Below are 19,372 nucleotides of genomic sequence, written 5' to 3' on the forward strand. Positions count from 1 at the left end.
AAAGGCGTTTTTGCCGCAGTTAGTTTGAGAGAGGTGGGTGAGAATGATCTCGTGGGTAACGTTGTCGAATGCACCCTTCAAATCCAAGGCGAGTACGACCTTGTCATTGTGAGGGCATTCGACGGGGTCGAGGACATCCCGATTTAGTTGTAGCAGGACATCCTGTGCAGATCTTTGTGGGCGAAACCCGAACATGGTGTCTGCGAAAAGGTGTTTGGATTCCATGAACTCGGACAACCTGTCACGTACCATCGTCTCCATGAGTTTGCCCACACAGGAAGTCAGAGAGATGGGGCGGAGGTTGTCCGTGTTGATGGCCTTGCCAGCTTTAGGAATGAAGGTGGCAGGGCGGTCTTCCACTCGATGGGGAGTGGCACTTCCCCAAGCCAGATTGAGTTAATGTAATTCAATAAAGACTCTTCCCGCGAACATGAACCGTGAAGACCATAATGGCCGGCGCCTGGCGCGGGCGGAAGCCCTGGCCCGCCACTATGGATCGAAACCCGGCGTATTCTACGTGGATGCCTCCGGCCCCCACCACGGGGGATGGTACACGGCCGCAGTCATCCACCAATCCAAAACAGTGAACGGCCTTACTTTCCGAGCCCGTGACATAACACACGCGGAGGAGGTCGCCATTGCGTTGGCTGCATCTGATTCCAATTCAAAAACAATTATTTCCGACTCGCGAGGGACATGTCGGAACGTCGAGCAGGGCTGGGTACCATATCTAGCCTACCGCATTCTCCAAAACAGAGTCTACACCGGGGACCCCGCGCACCGGCGTATCGTTTGGGCTCCTGCTCACATGGGCCTTGAGGGAAATGAGGCAGCTGACGCCGCCGCCCGCGCGCTCTCTCACCGGACATTCCCCTCCGACCCCGACGATCAGGAACTCGAATTCACTCCCGCTTACTCCTTTAAAGACATTGTTTTACATTATCAATCTGGCCATGGTCTTTATCCCCGCCCGTGTAAAGGTCTCTCAAAGGCGGAGGAGCGGCTTTTGCTTCGCCTGTACACCAATACTTTGCTGTGCCCGGCAGCTCTCAAACACTTCGACCCTTCTTTCTCGGGCAGCTGTTAGCACTGTGCGGAGAAGTCTTCGGACATTTACCACATGGTGTGGGCCTGCCCCTCCAACCCTGCTATCCCCTCTCACCCCAACCCAACCCGGGAGGACTGGGAGGCGACCCTGCTCGGCTGCTCTGACCTGCAGGCCCAACGGGCCTTGGTCGCGCGAGCCCGGGCGGCGGCCGACGCCACTGGGGTCCCGAACTAGGGACCTCCACCTAGTACTTGTAAGGGCTGGCCCCCTCTGGGTCAGCTCATGCAATACCTCCAGTAGTGCATGTGTAAATAAATGTTTTCCACCACCACCACCACCTGACGGACTGCCGAGACCGCTGGACTGAAGATCGCGAAGGTAGGTTAACCAGGTGTTGCGTTAGTATTTCACTGAATCCCGAAACAGCAATGCGTAACGCTGGCTTTTGGGGCCATTTCTTTAATCGTGAATTTCTCGCTTCCTATGGCCATTTTTGCTGCGACGTTTTAGGTAATATACACAACACGAATCTTCGAAACTTCAGGGAAAAAAAACTGGGCTGAAAAAAGTTTCCTTATATGAAAAAATGGCTCAAACATGGAAACTGCATGCGATCGGCTTGGCTTTTATCAAAGAGTTCTATGGGCGAGCTCGCATTTAAGCTACGAGCATGCCCCCGTAGCGCCACATGACGGATTGCCGAGACCGCTGGACTGAAGATCGCGAAGGTAGGTTAACCAGGTGTTGATTTAGCATTTCACTGATCAGCGAAACAGCACTGCGCAACGCTGGTTTTTGGGGCCATTTCTTTAACCGTGAATTTCTCGCTTCCTATGGCCATTACTGCTGCGTCATTTCGCGTAATATACACTACACGAAGCTCCGAAACTTCTGAGAAATAAAACTGGCCTGAACAAAGTTTCCGTATATGAAAAAATCGGGCAAACATGGAAACTGCATGCGATCGGCTTGGCTTTTATCAAAGAGTTCTATGGGCGAGCTCGCATTTAAGCTACGAGCATGCGCCCGTAGCGCCACCTGACGGATTGCCGAGACCGCTGGACTGAAGATCGCGAAGGTAGGTTAACCAGGTGTTGATTTAGCATTTCACTGATCAGCGAAACAGCACTGCGCAACGCTGGCTTTTGGGGCCATTTCTTTAATCGTGAATTTCTCGCTTCCTATGGCCATTTCTGCTGCGAGTTTTCGCGTAATATACACTACATGAAGCTCCGAAACTTCTGAGAAATAAAACTGGGCTGAATAAAGCTTCCGTATATGAAAAAAATGAGGCAAACTCTGAAACTGCATGCGATCGGCTTGGCTTTTATCAAAGAGTTCTATGGGCGAGCTCGCATTTAAGCTACGAGCATGCGCCCGTAGCGCCACCTGACGGATTGCCGAGACCGCTGGACTGAAGATCGCGAGGGTAGGTTAACCAGGTGTTGATTTAGCATTTCACTGATCAGCGAAACAGCACTGCGCAACGCTGGCTTTTGGGGCCATTTCTTTAATCGTGAATTTCTCGCTTCCTATGGCCATTTCTGCTGCGACATTTCGCGTAATATACACTACACGAAGCTCCGAAACTTCTGAGAAATAAAACTGGGCTGAATAAAGCTTCCGTATATGAAAAAATGGGGCAAACTTGGAAACTGCATGCTATCGGCTTGGCTTTTATCAAAGAGTTCTATGGCCGAGCTCGCATTTCAGCTACGAGCATGCGTCCGTGGCGCCACCTGACGGATTGCCGAGACCGCAGGACTGAAAATCGCAAAGGTAGGTTAACCAGGTGTTGATTTAGCATTTCACTGATCAGCGAAACAGCAATGCGTAACGCTGGCTTTTGGGGCCATTTCTTTAATCGTGAATTTCTCGCTTCCTATGGCCATTTCTGCTGCGAGTTTTCGCGTAATATACACTACACGAAGCTCCGAAACTTCTGAGAAATAAAACTGGGCTGAATAAAGCTTCCGTATATGAAAAAATGGGGCAAACTTGGAAACTGCATGCGATCGGCTTGGCTTTTATCAAAGAGTTCTATGGGCGAGCTCGCATTTCAGCTACGAGCATGCGCCCGTAGCGCCACCTGACGGATTGCCGAGACCGCTGGACTGAAGATCGCGAAGGTAGGTTAACCAGGTGTTGATTTAGCATTTCACTGATCAGCGAAACAGCAATGCGTAACGCTGGGTTTTGGGGCCATTTCTTTAATCGTGAATTTCTCGCTTCCTATGGCCATATTTGCTGGGACTTTTCGCCTTATATACACTACACGAAGCTCCGAAACTTCTGAGAAATAAAACTGGGCTGAATAAAGTTTCCGTATATGAAAAAATGGCGCAAACAAGGAAACTGCATGCGATCGGCTTGGCTTTTATCAAAGAGTTCTATGGGCGAGCTCGCATTTCAGCTACGAGCATGCGCCCGTAGCGCCACCTGACGGATTGCCGAGACCGCAGGACTGAAAATCGCAAAGGTAGGTTAACCAGGTGTTGATTTAGCATTTCACTGATCAGCGAAACAGCAATGCGTAACGCTGGCTTTTGGGGCCATTTCTTTAATCGTGAATTTCTCGCTTCCTATGGCCATTTCTGCTGCGAGTTTTCGCGTAATATACACTACACGAAGCTCCGAAACTTCTGAGAAATAAAACTGGGCTGAATAAAGCTTCCGTATATGAAAAAATGGGGCAAACTTGGAAACTGCATGCGACCGGCTTGGCTTTTATCAAAGAGTTCTATGGGCGAGCTCGCATTTCAGCGACGAGCATGCGTCCGTGGCGCCACCTGACAGATTGCCGAGACCGCTGGAATGAAGATCGCAAAGGTAGGTTAACAAGGTGTTGCTTTAGCATTTCACTGATCCCCAAAACAGCAATGCGTAACGCTGGGTTTTGGGGCCATTTCATTATTCGTGAATTTCTCGCTTCCTATGGCCATTTTTGCTGCGACTTTTCGCGTAATATACACTACACGAGGCTCCGAAACTTCTGAGAAATAAAACTGGGCTGAATAAAGTTTCCGTATATGAAAAAATGACGCAAACATGGAAACTGCATGCGATCGGCTTGGCTTTTATCAGAGTTCTATGGGCGAGCTCGCATTTCAGCTACGAGCATGCGTCCGTGGCGCTACCTGACGGATTGCCGAGACCGCTGGACTGAAGATCGCGAAGGTAGGTGAACCAAGTGTTGGTTTATCATTTCACTGATCCCCAAAACAGCAATGCGTAACGCTGGGTTTTGGGGCCATTTCTTTAATCGTGAATTTCTCGCTTCCTGTGGCCATTTTTGCTGCGACTTTTCGCGTAATATTCACTACACGAGGCTGCGAAACTTCTGAGAAATAAAACTGGGCTGAATAAAGTTTACGTATATGAAAAAATGGCGCAAACATGGAAACTGCATGCGTTCGGCTTGGCTTTTATCAAAGAGTTCTATGGTCGAGCTCGCATTTAAGCTACGAGCATGCGCCCGTAGCGCCATCTGACGGATTGCCGAGACCGCTGGACTGAAGATCGCGAAGGTAGGTTAACCAGGTGTTGATTTAGCATTTCACTGATCAGCGAAACAGCACTGCGCAACGCTGGCTTTTGGGGCCATTTCTTTAATCGTGAATTTCTCGCTTCCTATGGCCATTTCTGCTGCGACTTTTCGCGTAATATACACTACACGATGCTCCGAAACTTCTGAGAAATAAAACTGGGCTAAATAAAGTTTCCATATATGAAAAAAATGCGCAAACATGGAAACTGCATGCGATCGGCTTGGCTGTTATCAAAGAGTTCTATGGGCGAGCTCGCATTTCAGCTACGAGCATGCGTCCGTGGCGCCACCTGACGGATTTCCGAGACCGCAGGACTGAAGATCGCAAAGGTAGGTTAACGAGGTGCTGATTTAGCATTTCACTGATCAGCGAAACAGCAATGCGTAACGCTGGTTTTTGGGGCCATTTCTTTAACCGTGAATTTCTCGCTTCCTATGGCCATTTCTGCTGCGACATTTCGCGTAATATACACTACACGAAGCTCCGAAACTTCTGAGAAATAAAACTGGGCTGAATAAAGTTTCCGTATATGAAAAAATGGGGCAAACATGGAAACTGCATGCGATCGGCCTGGCTTTTATCAAAGAGTTCTATGGGCGAGCTCGCATTTCAGCTACGACCATGCGTCCGTGGCGCTACCTGACGGATTGCCGAGACCGCTGGACTGAAGATCGCGAAGGTATGTGAACCAGGTATTGCTTTAGCATTTCACTGAATCCCGAAACAGCAACCTGTAAAGCTGGCTTTTGGGGCCATTTCTTTAATCGTGAATTACTCGCTTCCTATGGCCATTTTTGCTGGGACTTTTCGCGTAATATACACAACACGAATCTCCGAAACTTCAGGGAAATAAAACTGGGCTGAAAAAAGTTTCCTTATATGAAAAAATGGCTCAAACATAGAAACTGCATGCGATCGGCTTGGCTTTTATCAAAGAGTTCTATGGGCGAGCTCGCATTTTGAGCTACGAGCATGCGTCCGTGGCGCCACCTGACGGAATTCCGAGACCGCTGGACTGAAGATCGCGAACGTAGGTTAACCAGGTGTTGCGTTAGCATTTCACTGAATCCCGAAACAGCAATGCGTAACGCTGGCTATTGGGGCCATTTCTTTAATCGTGAATTTCTCGCTTCCTATGGCCATTTTTGCTGGGACTTTTCGCGTAATATACACAACACGAAGCTCCGAAACTTCAGGGAAATAAAACTGCGCTGAAAAAAGTTTCCTTATATGAAAAAGTGGCGCAAACACGGAAACTGCATGCGATCGGCTTGGCTTTTATCAACGAGTTCTATGGGCGAGCTCGCATTTTGAGCTACGAGCATGCGTCCGTGGCGCCACCTGACGGAATGCCGAGACCGCTGGACTGAAGATCGCGAAGGTAGGTTAACCAGGTGTTGCGTTAGCATTTCACTGAATCTCGAAACAGCAATGCGTAACGCTGGCTTTTGGGGCCATTTCTTTAACCGTGAATTTCTCGCTTCCTATGGCCATTGTTGCGGCGACGTTTCACGTAATATACACAACACGAATCTCCGAAACTTCAGGGAAATAAAACTGGGCTGAAAAAAGTTTCCTTATATGAAAAAATGGCGCAAACATGGAAACTGCATGCGATCGGCTTGGCTTTTATCAACGAGTTCTATGGGCGAGCTCGCATTTTGAGCTACGAGCATGCGTCCGTGGCGCCACCTGACCATGCCCAGCCCCAGGAGGCGCTTGTTGGAGGTGTTCACGGGGAGGCCCAGAGCTCGCTTAATAATTTTGCGGAGGATGACTTCGAGTGAATCCTCGTCTTGCTTCCGCAGGTGGATGTATGGAGTCGAATATAGAATTCGGCTGGTTACAAATGCATGCGCCAGCCGCAAGGCGTCCTTACATCGTAACCCCCCGCGCTTGTTAGAAACCCGGCGGACCAAGCGGCCCACCTGGTCCCCCACCTGACGGAGTTTGGCCAATGTTGTTTCTGACCGTCTGTTTTGATGTATGAAGAGCCCCAGTACCCGGACTTCGATATTTTCAGGAATTGGACCTGTCTCAAGAGACAATGAAATTTTGGCTGTGCACTTTGGTGAGGGGCGTATGTGCACAAATTCAGACTTTTGGGTGGAGCATTGGAGGCCGCAGCGGCGAGCATAACGGTCCACTATGGTCGCCGCCTCCTGCAGGTTGGCCTCAATGTCTCCAAGGGAACCCTGTGTAGCCCACAGGGCGATGTCATCGGCGTACAGCGCATGCTGCAGACCGGCGACAGCGCCCAGCTGGGCCGGTAGGCGCATCATAGCCAAATTGAACAACAGGGGAGACAGCACCGCGCCCTGGGGTGTACCCCTGGTTCCTAAATGAAAAGGGCCATGTTCTTTATCCTGGACTCGAATGTAAGATTGTCTGTCGGTTAAAAATTGCCGAATGTATTGAAAGGCGTTTTTGCCGCAGTTAGTTTGAGAGAGGTGGGTGAGAATGATCTCGTGGGTAACGTTGTCGAATGCACCCTTCAAATCCAAGGCGAGTACGACCTTGTCATTGTGAGGGCATTCGACGGGGTCGAGGACATCCCGATTTAGTTGTAGCAGGACATCCTGTGCAGATCTTTGTGGGCGAAACCCGAACATGGTGTCTGCGAAAAGGTGTTTGGATTCCATGAACTCGGACAACCTGTCACGTACCATCGTCTCCATGAGTTTGCCCACACAGGAAGTCAGAGAGATGGGGCGGAGGTTGTCCGTGTTGATGGCCTTGCCAGCTTTAGGAATGAAGGTGGCAGGGCGGTCTTCCACTCGATGGGGAGTGGCACTTCCCCAAGCCAGATTGAGTTAATGTAATTCAATAAAGACTCTTCCCGCGAACATGAACCGTGAAGACCATAATGGCCGGCGCCTGGCGCGGGCGGAAGCCCTGGCCCGCCACTATGGATCGAAACCCGGCGTATTCTACGTGGATGCCTCCGGCCCCCACCACGGGGGATGGTACACGGCCGCAGTCATCCACCAATCCAAAACAGTGAACGGCCTTACTTTCCGAGCCCGTGACATAACACACGCGGAGGAGGTCGCCATTGCGTTGGCTGCATCTGATTCCAATTCAAAAACAATTATTTCCGACTCGCGAGGGACATGTCGGAACGTCGAGCAGGGCTGGGTACCATATCTAGCCTACCGCATTCTCCAAAACAGAGTCTACACCGGGGACCCCGCGCACCGGCGTATCGTTTGGGCTCCTGCTCACATGGGCCTTGAGGGAAATGAGGCAGCTGACGCCGCCGCCCGCGCGCTCTCTCACCGGACATTCCCCTCCGACCCCGACGATCAGGAACTCGAATTCACTCCCGCTTACTCCTTTAAAGACATTGTTTTACATTATCAATCTGGCCATGGTCTTTATCCCCGCCCGTGTAAAGGTCTCTCAAAGGCGGAGGAGCGGCTTTTGCTTCGCCTGTACACCAATACTTTGCTGTGCCCGGCAGCTCTCAAACACTTCGACCCTTCTTTCTCGGGCAGCTGTTAGCACTGTGCGGAGAAGTCTTCGGACATTTACCACATGGTGTGGGCCTGCCCCTCCAACCCTGCTATCCCCTCTCACCCCAACCAAACCCGGGAGGACTGGGAGGCGACCCTGCTCGGCTGCTCTGACCTGCAGGCCCAACGGGCCTTGGTCGCGCGAGCCCGGGCGGCGGCCGACGCCACTGGGGTCCCGAACTAGGGACCTCCACCTAGTACTTGTAAGGGCTGGCCCCCTCTGGGTCAGCTCATGCAATACCTCCAGTAGTGCATGTGTAAATAAATGTTTTCCACCACCACCACCACCTGACGGACTGCCGAGACCGCTGGACTGAAGATCGCGAAGGTAGGTTAACCAGGTGTTGCGTTAGTATTTCACTGAATCCCGAAACAGCAATGCGTAACGCTGGCTTTTGGGGCCATTTCTTTAATCGTGAATTTCTCGCTTCCTATGGCCATTTTTGCTGCGACGTTTCAGGTAATATACACAACACGAATCTTCGAAACTTCAGGGAAAAAAAACTGGGCTGAAAAAAGTTTCCTTATATGAAAAAATGGCTCAAACATGGAAACTGCATGCGATCGGCTTGGCTTTTATCAAAGAGTTCTATGGGCGAGCTCGCATTTAAGCTACGAGCATGCCCCCGTAGCGCCACATGACGGATTGCCGAGACCGCTGGACTGAAGATCGCGAAGGTAGGTTAACCAGGTGTTGATTTAGCATTTCACTGATCAGCGAAACAGCACTGCGCAACGCTGGTTTTTGGGGCCATTTCTTTAACCGTGAATTTCTCGCTTCCTATGGCCATTACTGCTGCGTCATTTCGCGTAATATACACTACACGAAGCTCCGAAACTTCTGAGAAATAAAACTGGCCTGAACAAAGTTTCCGTATATGAAAAAATCGGGCAAACATGGAAACTGCATGCGATCGGCTTGGCTTTTATCAAAGAGTTCTATGGGCGAGCTCGCATTTAAGCTACGAGCATGCGCCCGTAGCGCCACCTGACGGATTGCCGAGACCGCTGGACTGAAGATCGCGAAGGTAGGTTAACCAGGTGTTGATTTAGCATTTCACTGATCAGCGAAACAGCACTGCGCAACGCTGGCTTTTGGGGCCATTTCTTTAATCGTGAATTTCTCGCTTCCTATGGCCATTTCTGCTGCGAGTTTTCGCGTAATATACACTACATGAAGCTCCGAAACTTCTGAGAAATAAAACTGGGCTGAATAAAGCTTCCGTATATGAAAAAAATGAGGCAAACTCTGAAACTGCATGCGATCGGCTTGGCTTTTATCAAAGAGTTCTATGGGCGAGCTCGCATTTAAGCTACGAGCATGCGCCCGTAGCGCCACCTGACGGATTGCCGAGACCGCAGGACTGAAAATCGCAAAGGTAGGTTAACCAGGTGTTGATTTAGCATTTCACTGATCAGCGAAACAGCAATGCGTAACGCTGGCTTTTGGGGCCATTTCTTTAATCGTGAATTTCTCGCTTCCTATGGCCATTTCTGCTGCGAGTTTTCGCGTAATATACACTACACGAAGCTCCGAAACTTCTGAGAAATAAAACTGGGCTGAATAAAGCTTCCGTATATGAAAAAATGGGGCAAACTTGGAAACTGCATGCGATCGGCTTGGCTTTTATCAAAGAGTTCTATGGGCGAGCTCGCATTTCAGCTACGAGCATGCGCCCGTAGCGCCACCTGACGGATTGCCGAGACCGCTGGACTGAAGATCGCGAAGGTAGGTTAACCAGGTGTTGATTTAGCATTTCACTGATCAGCGAAACAGCAATGCGTAACGCTGGGTTTTGGGGCCATTTCTTTAATCGTGAATTTCTCGCTTCCTATGGCCATATTTGCTGGGACTTTTCGCCTTATATACACTACACGAAGCTCCGAAACTTCTGAGAAATAAAACTGGGCTGAATAAAGTTTCCGTATATGAAAAAATGGCGCAAACAAGGAAACTGCATGCGATCGGCTTGGCTTTTATCAAAGAGTTCTATGGGCGAGCTCGCATTTCAGCTACGAGCATGCGCCCGTAGCGCCACCTGACGGATTGCCGAGACCGCAGGACTGAAAATCGCAAAGGTAGGTTAACCAGGTGTTGATTTAGCATTTCACTGATCAGCGAAACAGCAATGCGTAACGCTGGCTTTTGGGGCCATTTCTTTAATCGTGAATTTCTCGCTTCCTATGGCCATTTCTGCTGCGAGTTTTCGCGTAATATACACTACACGAAGCTCCGAAACTTCTGAGAAATAAAACTGGGCTGAATAAAGCTTCCGTATATGAAAAAATGGGGCAAACTTGGAAACTGCATGCGACCGGCTTGGCTTTTATCAAAGAGTTCTATGGGCGAGCTCGCATTTCAGCGACGAGCATGCGTCCGTGGCGCCACCTGACAGATTGCCGAGACCGCTGGAATGAAGATCGCAAAGGTAGGTTAACAAGGTGTTGCTTTAGCATTTCACTGATCCCCAAAACAGCAATGCGTAACGCTGGGTTTTGGGGCCATTTCATTATTCGTGAATTTCTCGCTTCCTATGGCCATTTTTGCTGCGACTTTTCGCGTAATATACACTACACGAGGCTCCGAAACTTCTGAGAAATAAAACTGGGCTGAATAAAGTTTCCGTATATGAAAAAATGACGCAAACATGGAAACTGCATGCGATCGGCTTGGCTTTTATCAGAGTTCTATGGGCGAGCTCGCATTTCAGCTACGAGCATGCGTCCGTGGCGCTACCTGACGGATTGCCGAGACCGCTGGACTGAAGATCGCGAAGGTAGGTGAACCAAGTGTTGGTTTATCATTTCACTGATCCCCAAAACAGCAATGCGTAACGCTGGGTTTTGGGGCCATTTCTTTAATCGTGAATTTCTCGCTTCCTGTGGCCATTTTTGCTGCGACTTTTCGCGTAATATTCACTACACGAGGCTGCGAAACTTCTGAGAAATAAAACTGGGCTGAATAAAGTTTACGTATATGAAAAAATGGCGCAAACATGGAAACTGCATGCGTTCGGCTTGGCTTTTATCAAAGAGTTCTATGGTCGAGCTCGCATTTAAGCTACGAGCATGCGCCCGTAGCGCCATCTGACGGATTGCCGAGACCGCTGGACTGAAGATCGCGAAGGTAGGTTAACCAGGTGTTGATTTAGCATTTCACTGATCAGCGAAACAGCACTGCGCAACGCTGGCTTTTGGGGCCATTTCTTTAATCGTGAATTTCTCGCTTCCTATGGCCATTTCTGCTGCGACTTTTCGCGTAATATACACTACACGAAGCTCCGAAACTTCTGAGAAATAAAACTGGGCTAAATAAAGTTTCCATATATGAAAAAAATGCGCAAACATGGAAACTGCATGCGATCGGCTTGGCTGTTATCAAAGAGTTCTATGGGCGAGCTCGCATTTCAGCTACGAGCATGCGTCCGTGGCGCCACCTGACGGATTTCCGAGACCGCAGGACTGAAGATCGCAAAGGTAGGTTAACGAGGTGCTGATTTAGCATTTCACTGATCAGCGAAACAGCAATGCGTAACGCTGGTTTTTGGGGCCATTTCTTTAACCGTGAATTTCTCGCTTCCTATGGCCATTTCTGCTGCGACATTTCGCGTAATATACACTACACGAAGCTCCGAAACTTCTGAGAAATAAAACTGGGCTGAATAAAGTTTCCGTATATGAAAAAATGGGGCAAACATGGAAACTGCATGCGATCGGCCTGGCTTTTATCAAAGAGTTCTATGGGCGAGCTCGCATTTCAGCTACGACCATGCGTCCGTGGCGCTACCTGACGGATTGCCGAGACCGCTGGACTGAAGATCGCGAAGGTATGTGAACCAGGTATTGCTTTAGCATTTCACTGAATCCCGAAACAGCAACCTGTAAAGCTGGCTTTTGGGGCCATTTCTTTAATCGTGAATTACTCGCTTCCTATGGCCATTTTTGCTGGGACTTTTCGCGTAATATACACAACACGAATCTCCGAAACTTCAGGGAAATAAAACTGGGCTGAAAAAAGTTTCCTTATATGAAAAAATGGCTCAAACATAGAAACTGCATGCGATCGGCTTGGCTTTTATCAAAGAGTTCTATGGGCGAGCTCGCATTTTGAGCTACGAGCATGCGTCCGTGGCGCCACCTGACGGAATTCCGAGACCGCTGGACTGAAGATCGCGAACGTAGGTTAACCAGGTGTTGCGTTAGCATTTCACTGAATCCCGAAACAGCAATGCGTAACGCTGGCTATTGGGGCCATTTCTTTAATCGTGAATTTCTCGCTTCCTATGGCCATTTTTGCTGGGACTTTTCGCGTAATATACACAACACGAAGCTCCGAAACTTCAGGGAAATAAAACTGCGCTGAAAAAAGTTTCCTTATATGAAAAAGTGGCGCAAACACGGAAACTGCATGCGATCGGCTTGGCTTTTATCAACGAGTTCTATGGGCGAGCTCGCATTTTGAGCTACGAGCATGCGTCCGTGGCGCCACCTGACGGAATGCCGAGACCGCTGGACTGAAGATCGCGAAGGTAGGTTAACCAGGTGTTGCGTTAGCATTTCACTGAATCTCGAAACAGCAATGCGTAACGCTGGCTTTTGGGGCCATTTCTTTAACCGTGAATTTCTCGCTTCCTATGGCCATTGTTGCGGCGACGTTTCACGTAATATACACAACACGAATCTCCGAAACTTCAGGGAAATAAAACTGGGCTGAAAAAAGTTTCCTTATATGAAAAAATGGCGCAAACATGGAAACTGCATGCGATCGGCTTGGCTTTTATCAACGAGTTCTATGGGCGAGCTCGCATTTTGAGCTACGAGCATGCGTCCGTGGCGCCACCTGACCATGCCCAGCCCCAGGAGGCGCTTGTTGGAGGTGTTCACGGGGAGGCCCAGAGCTCGCTTAATAATTTTGCGGAGGATGACTTCGAGTGAATCCTCGTCTTGCTTCCGCAGGTGGATGTATGGAGTCGAATATAGAATTCGGCTGGTTACAAATGCATGCGCCAGCCGCAAGGCGTCCTTACATCGTAACCCCCCGCGCTTGTTAGAAACCCGGCGGACCAAGCGGCCCACCTGGTCCCCCACCTGACGGAGTTTGGCCAATGTTGTTTCTGACCGTCTGTTTTGATGTATGAAGAGCCCCAGTACCCGGACTTCGATATTTTCAGGAATTGGACCTGTCTCAAGAGACAATGAAATTTTGGCTGTGCACTTTGGTGAGGGGCGTATGTGCACAAATTCAGACTTTTGGGTGGAGCATTGGAGGCCGCAGCGGCGAGCATAACGGTCCACTATGGTCGCCGCCTCCTGCAGGTTGGCCTCAATGTCTCCAAGGGAACCCTGTGTAGCCCACAGGGCGATGTCATCGGCGTACAGCGCATGCTGCAGACCGGCGACAGCGCCCAGCTGGGCCGGTAGGCGCATCATAGCCAAATTGAACAACAGGGGAGACAGCACCGCGCCCTGGGGTGTACCCCTGGTTCCTAAATGAAAAGGGCCATGTTCTTTATCCTGGACTCGAATGTAAGATTGTCTGTCGGTTAAAAATTGCCGAATGTATTGAAAGGCGTTTTTGCCGCAGTTAGTTTGAGAGAGGTGGGTGAGAATGATCTCGTGGGTAACGTTGTCGAATGCACCCTTCAAATCCAAGGCGAGTACGACCTTGTCATTGTGAGGGCATTCGACGGGGTCGAGGACATCCCGATTTAGTTGTAGCAGGACATCCTGTGCAGATCTTTGTGGGCGAAACCCGAACATGGTGTCTGCGAAAAGGTGTTTGGATTCCATGAACTCGGACAACCTGTCACGTACCATCGTCTCCATGAGTTTGCCCACACAGGAAGTCAGAGAGATGGGGCGGAGGTTGTCCGTGTTGATGGCCTTGCCAGCTTTAGGAATGAAGGTGGCAGGGCGGTCTTCCACTCGATGGGGAGTGGCACTTCCCCAAGCCAGATTGAGTTAATGTAATTCAATAAAGACTCTTCCCGCGAACATGAACCGTGAAGACCATAATGGCCGGCGCCTGGCGCGGGCGGAAGCCCTGGCCCGCCACTATGGATCGAAACCCGGCGTATTCTACGTGGATGCCTCCGGCCCCCACCACGGGGGATGGTACACGGCCGCAGTCATCCACCAATCCAAAACAGTGAACGGCCTTACTTTCCGAGCCCGTGACATAACACACGCGGAGGAGGTCGCCATTGCGTTGGCTGCATCTGATTCCAATTCAAAAACAATTATTTCCGACTCGCGAGGGACATGTCGGAACGTCGAGCAGGGCTGGGTACCATATCTAGCCTACCGCATTCTCCAAAACAGAGTCTACACCGGGGACCCCGCGCACCGGCGTATCGTTTGGGCTCCTGCTCACATGGGCCTTGAGGGAAATGAGGCAGCTGACGCCGCCGCCCGCGCGCTCTCTCACCGGACATTCCCCTCCGACCCCGACGATCAGGAACTCGAATTCACTCCCGCTTACTCCTTTAAAGACATTGTTTTACATTATCAATCTGGCCATGGTCTTTATCCCCGCCCGTGTAAAGGTCTCTCAAAGGCGGAGGAGCGGCTTTTGCTTCGCCTGTACACCAATACTTTGCTGTGCCCGGCAGCTCTCAAACACTTCGACCCTTCTTTCTCGGGCAGCTGTTAGCACTGTGCGGAGAAGTCTTCGGACATTTACCACATGGTGTGGGCCTGCCCCTCCAACCCTGCTATCCCCTCTCACCCCAACCCAACCCGGGAGGACTGGGAGGCGACCCTGCTCGGCTGCTCTGACCTGCAGGCCCAACGGGCCTTGGTCGCGCGAGCCCGGGCGGCGGCCGACGCCACTGGGGTCCCGAACTAGGGACCTCCACCTAGTACTTGTAAGGGCTGGCCCCCTCTGGGTCAGCTCATGCAATACCTCCAGTAGTGCATGTGTAAATAAATGTTTTCCACCACCACCACCACCTGACGGACTGCCGAGACCGCTGGACTGAAGATCGCGAAGGTAGGTTAACCAGGTGTTGCGTTAGTATTTCACTGAATCCCGAAACAGCAATGCGTAACGCTGGCTTTTGGGGCCATTTCTTTAATCGTCAATTTCTCGCTTCCTATGGCCATTTTTGCTGCGACGTTTCAGGTAATATACACAACACGAATCTTCGAAACTTCAGGGAAAAAAAACTGGGCTGAAAAAAGTTTCCTTATATGAAAAAATGGCTCAAACATGGAAACTGCATGCGATCGGCTTGGCTTTTATCAAAGAGTTCTATGGGCGAGCTCGCATATCAGCTACGAGCATGCGTCCTTGGCGCCACCTGACGGATTCCCGAGACCGCTGGACTGAAGATCGCGAAGGTAGGTTAACCAGGTCTTGCGTTATTATTTCACTGAATCCCGAAACAGCAATGCGTAACGCTGGCTTTTGGGGCCATTTCTTTAACCGTGAATTTCTCGCTTCCTATGGCCATTGTTGCGGCGACGTTTCACGTAATATACACAACACGAATCTCCGAAACTTCAGGGAAATAAAACTGGGCTGAAAAAAGTTTCCTTATATGAAAAAATGGCGCAAACATGGAAACTGCATGCCATCGGCTTGGCTTTTATCAACGAGTTCTATGGGCGAGCTCACATTTTGAGCTACGAGCATGCGTCCGTGGCGCCACCTGACGGATTGCCGAGACCGCTGGACTGAAGATCGCGAAGGTAGGATAACCAGGTCTTGCGTTATTATTTCACTGAATCCCGAAACAGCAATGCGTAACGCTGGCTTTTGGGGCCCTTTTTTTAATCGTGAATTTCTCGCTTCCTATGGCCATTTTTGCTGCGACGTTTCACGTAATATACACAACACGAATCTCCGAAACTTCAGGGAAATAAAACTGGGCTGAAAAAAGTTTCCTTATATGAAAAAATGGCGCAAACATGGAAACTGCATGCGATCGGCTTGGCTTTTATCAAAAAGTTCTATGGGCGCGTTCGCATTTCAGGTACGAGCATGCGTCCGTGGCGCCATCTGACAGATTGCCGATCCCGCTGGACTGAGGATCGCGAAGGTAGGTTAACCCGGGTTTGCTTTAGCATTTCACTGAACCCCGAAACAGCAATATATAACGCTGGCTTCTGGGGCCATTTCTTTAATCGTGAATTTTCCCGCTTCCTATGGCCATTGTTGCGGCGACGTTTCACGTAATATACACTACACGAAGCTCCAAAACTTCTGGGAAATAAAACTGGGCTGAATAAAGTTTCCTTGTATGAAAAAATGGCGCAAACATGGAAACTGCGTGCGATCGGCTTGGCTTTTATCAACGAGTTCTATGGGCGAGCTCGCATTTTGAGCTAGGAGCATGCGTCCGTGGCGCCACCTGACGGATTGCCGAAACCGCTGGACTGAAGATCTCGAAGGTAGGTTAACCAGGTGTTCCGTTAGCATTTCACTGAACCCCGAAACAGCAATGCGTAACGCTGGCTTTTGGGGCCATTTCTTAAATCGTGAATTTCTAGCTTCCTATGGCCATTTTTGCTGCGACTTTTCGCGTAATATACACTACACGAAGCTCCGAAACTTCTGAGACATAAAACTGGGCTGAATAAAGTTTGCGTATATGAAAAAATGGGGCAAACATGGAAACTGCATGCGATCGGCTTGGCTCTTCTCAAAGAGTTCTATGGGCAAGCTCGAATTTCAGGTACGAGCATCGTCCGTGGCGCCACCTGACGGATGGCCGAAACTGCTGGACTGAAGATCGCGAAGGTAGCTTAACCAGTTGTTGCGTTAGCATTTCACTGATCCCCGAACCAGCAATGCGTAATGCTGGCTTATGGGGCCATTTCTTTAATCGTGAATTTCTCGCTGCCTATGGCCATTTTTGCTGTGACGTTTCACGTAATATACACTACACGAAGCTCCGAAACTTCTGAGACGTAAAACAGGGCTGAATAAAGTTTGCGTATATGAAAAAATGATGCAAACATGGAAACTGCATGTGATCGGCTTGGCTTTTATCAAAGAGTTCTATGGGCGAGCTCGCACTTCAGGTAGGAGCATACGTCCGTGGCGCCACCTGACGGATGGCCGAAACCGCTGGACTGAAGATCGCGAAGGTAGGTTAACCAGGTGTTGCGTTAGCATTTCACTGATCCCCGAAACAGCAATGAGTAACGCTGGCTTTTGGGGCCATTTCTTTAATCGTGAATTTCTCGCTGCCTATGGCCATTTTTGCTGCGACTTTTCGCGTAATATACACTACACGAAGCTCCGAAACTTCTGAGACATAAAACTGGGCTGAATAAAGTTTGCGTATATGAAAAAATGATGCAAACATGGAAACTGCATGTGATCGGCTTGGCTTTTATCAAAGAGTTCTATGGGCGAGCTCGCACTTCAGGTAGGAGCATACGTCCGTGGCGCCACCTGACGGATGGCCGAAACCGCTGGACTGAAGATCGCGAAGGTAGGTTAACCAGTTGTTGCGTTAGCATTTCACTGATCCCCGAAACAGCAATGCGTAATGCTGGCTTATGGGGCCATTTCTTTAATCGTGAATTTCTCGCTGCCTATGGCCATTTTTGCTGTGACGTTTCACGTAATATACACTACACGAAGCTCCGAAACTTCTAAGACATAAACCTGGGCTGAATAAAGTTTGCGTATATGAAAAAATGATGCAAACATGGAAACTGCATGTGATCGGCTTGGCTTTTATCAAAGAGTTCTATGGGCGAGCTCGCATTTCAGCTACGAGCATGCGTCCGTGGAGCCACCTGACGGATGGCCGAGACCGCTGGACTGAAGATCGCGAAGGTAGGTTAACCAGGTGTTGCTTTAGCATTTCACTGATCCCCAAAACAGCAATGCGTAACGCTGGCTTTTGGGGCCATTTCTTTAATCGTGAATTTCTTTGCGATCTTCAGTCCAGCAGTCTCGGCCAACCTTCAGGTAGCGAAAGGGACGCAAGCTCATAGCTGAAAAGCGAGGTCGCCCATTGAACTCTTTGAAAAAAGACTCGTCGAGCGCATGCCATTTCCATGTTTTCGCCATTTTTTCTTGTAAGGAAGATTCATTCAGGCCAGTTTTACTCCTTGCAAGTTTTGGGCCTTCCTGAAGTGTATATTAGGCGCTGAGTCGCATTAAAAAATAGCCATAGGAAGCGTGAAATTCACGATTAAAGAAATGGCCCGAAAAGCCAGCGTTACTTACGCATTGCTGTTTCGGGGTTCAGTGAAATGCTAACGCAACACCTGGTTAACCTACCTTCGCGATCTTCAGTCCAGCGGTCTCAGCAATCCATCAGGTGGCGCTACGGACGCATGCTCGTAGCTGAAATGAGAGCTCGCCCATAGAACTCTTTGATAAAAGCCAAGCCGATCGCATGCAGTTTCCATGTTTGCGCCATTTTTTCGTATACGGAAACTTTATTCACCCCAGTTTTATTTCTCAGAAGTTTCGGAGCTTCGTGTAGTGTATATTACGTGAAAAGTCTTAGCGTAAATGGCCATAGGAAGCGAGAAATTCACGATTAAAGAAATGGCCCCAAAAGCCAGCGTTACGCATTGCTGTGTCGGGGATCAGTGAAATGCTAAAGCAACACCTGGTTAACCTACCTTCGCGATCTTCAGTCTCGCGGTGTCGGCAATCCGTCAGGTGGCACCACGGACGCATGCTCGTAGCTGAAATGCGTGCTCGCCCATAGAACTCTTTGAGAAGAGCCAAGCCGATCGCATGCAGTTTCCATGTTTGCGCCATTTTTTCATATACGGAAACTTTATTCAGCCCAGTTTTATTTCCCAGAAGTTTCGGAGATTCGTGTAGTGTATATTACGTGAAAAGTCGCAGCAATAATGGCCATAGGAAGCGAGAAATTCACGATTAAAGAAATGGCCCCAAAAGCCGGCGTTACGCATTGCTGTCTCGGGGATCAGTGAAATGCTAAAGCAACTCCTGGTTAACCTACCTTCGCGATCTTCAGTCCAGCGGTCTCGGCAAAAAGTCAGGTGGCGCCACAGATGCATGCTCCTAGCTTTAAGGCCAGTTCGCCCATTGAACTCTTGGGGAAAAAAATAGACTCCCGATCGCGAGGAGTTTCCATGTTTTCGCCATTTTTTCATCTACGGAAGCTTTTGTACAGCACAATTTTATTTCTCAGAATTTCCTGAACTACATCTATGTCATATTAGGCCAATAGCCGCAGCAAAAGAGGCTTTAGGAAGAGAGAAATTCGTGATTAAAGAAATGGCACGAACAGCGACATTTGCACATTTCTGTCTTGGGC

This window comes from Amblyomma mixtum, chromosome 9 (genome assembly GCF_055824585.1).
Source record: "Amblyomma mixtum isolate Tamu chromosome 9, ASM5582458v1, whole genome shotgun sequence".
Taxonomy (NCBI): Eukaryota; Metazoa; Arthropoda; class Arachnida; order Ixodida; family Ixodidae; genus Amblyomma; species Amblyomma mixtum.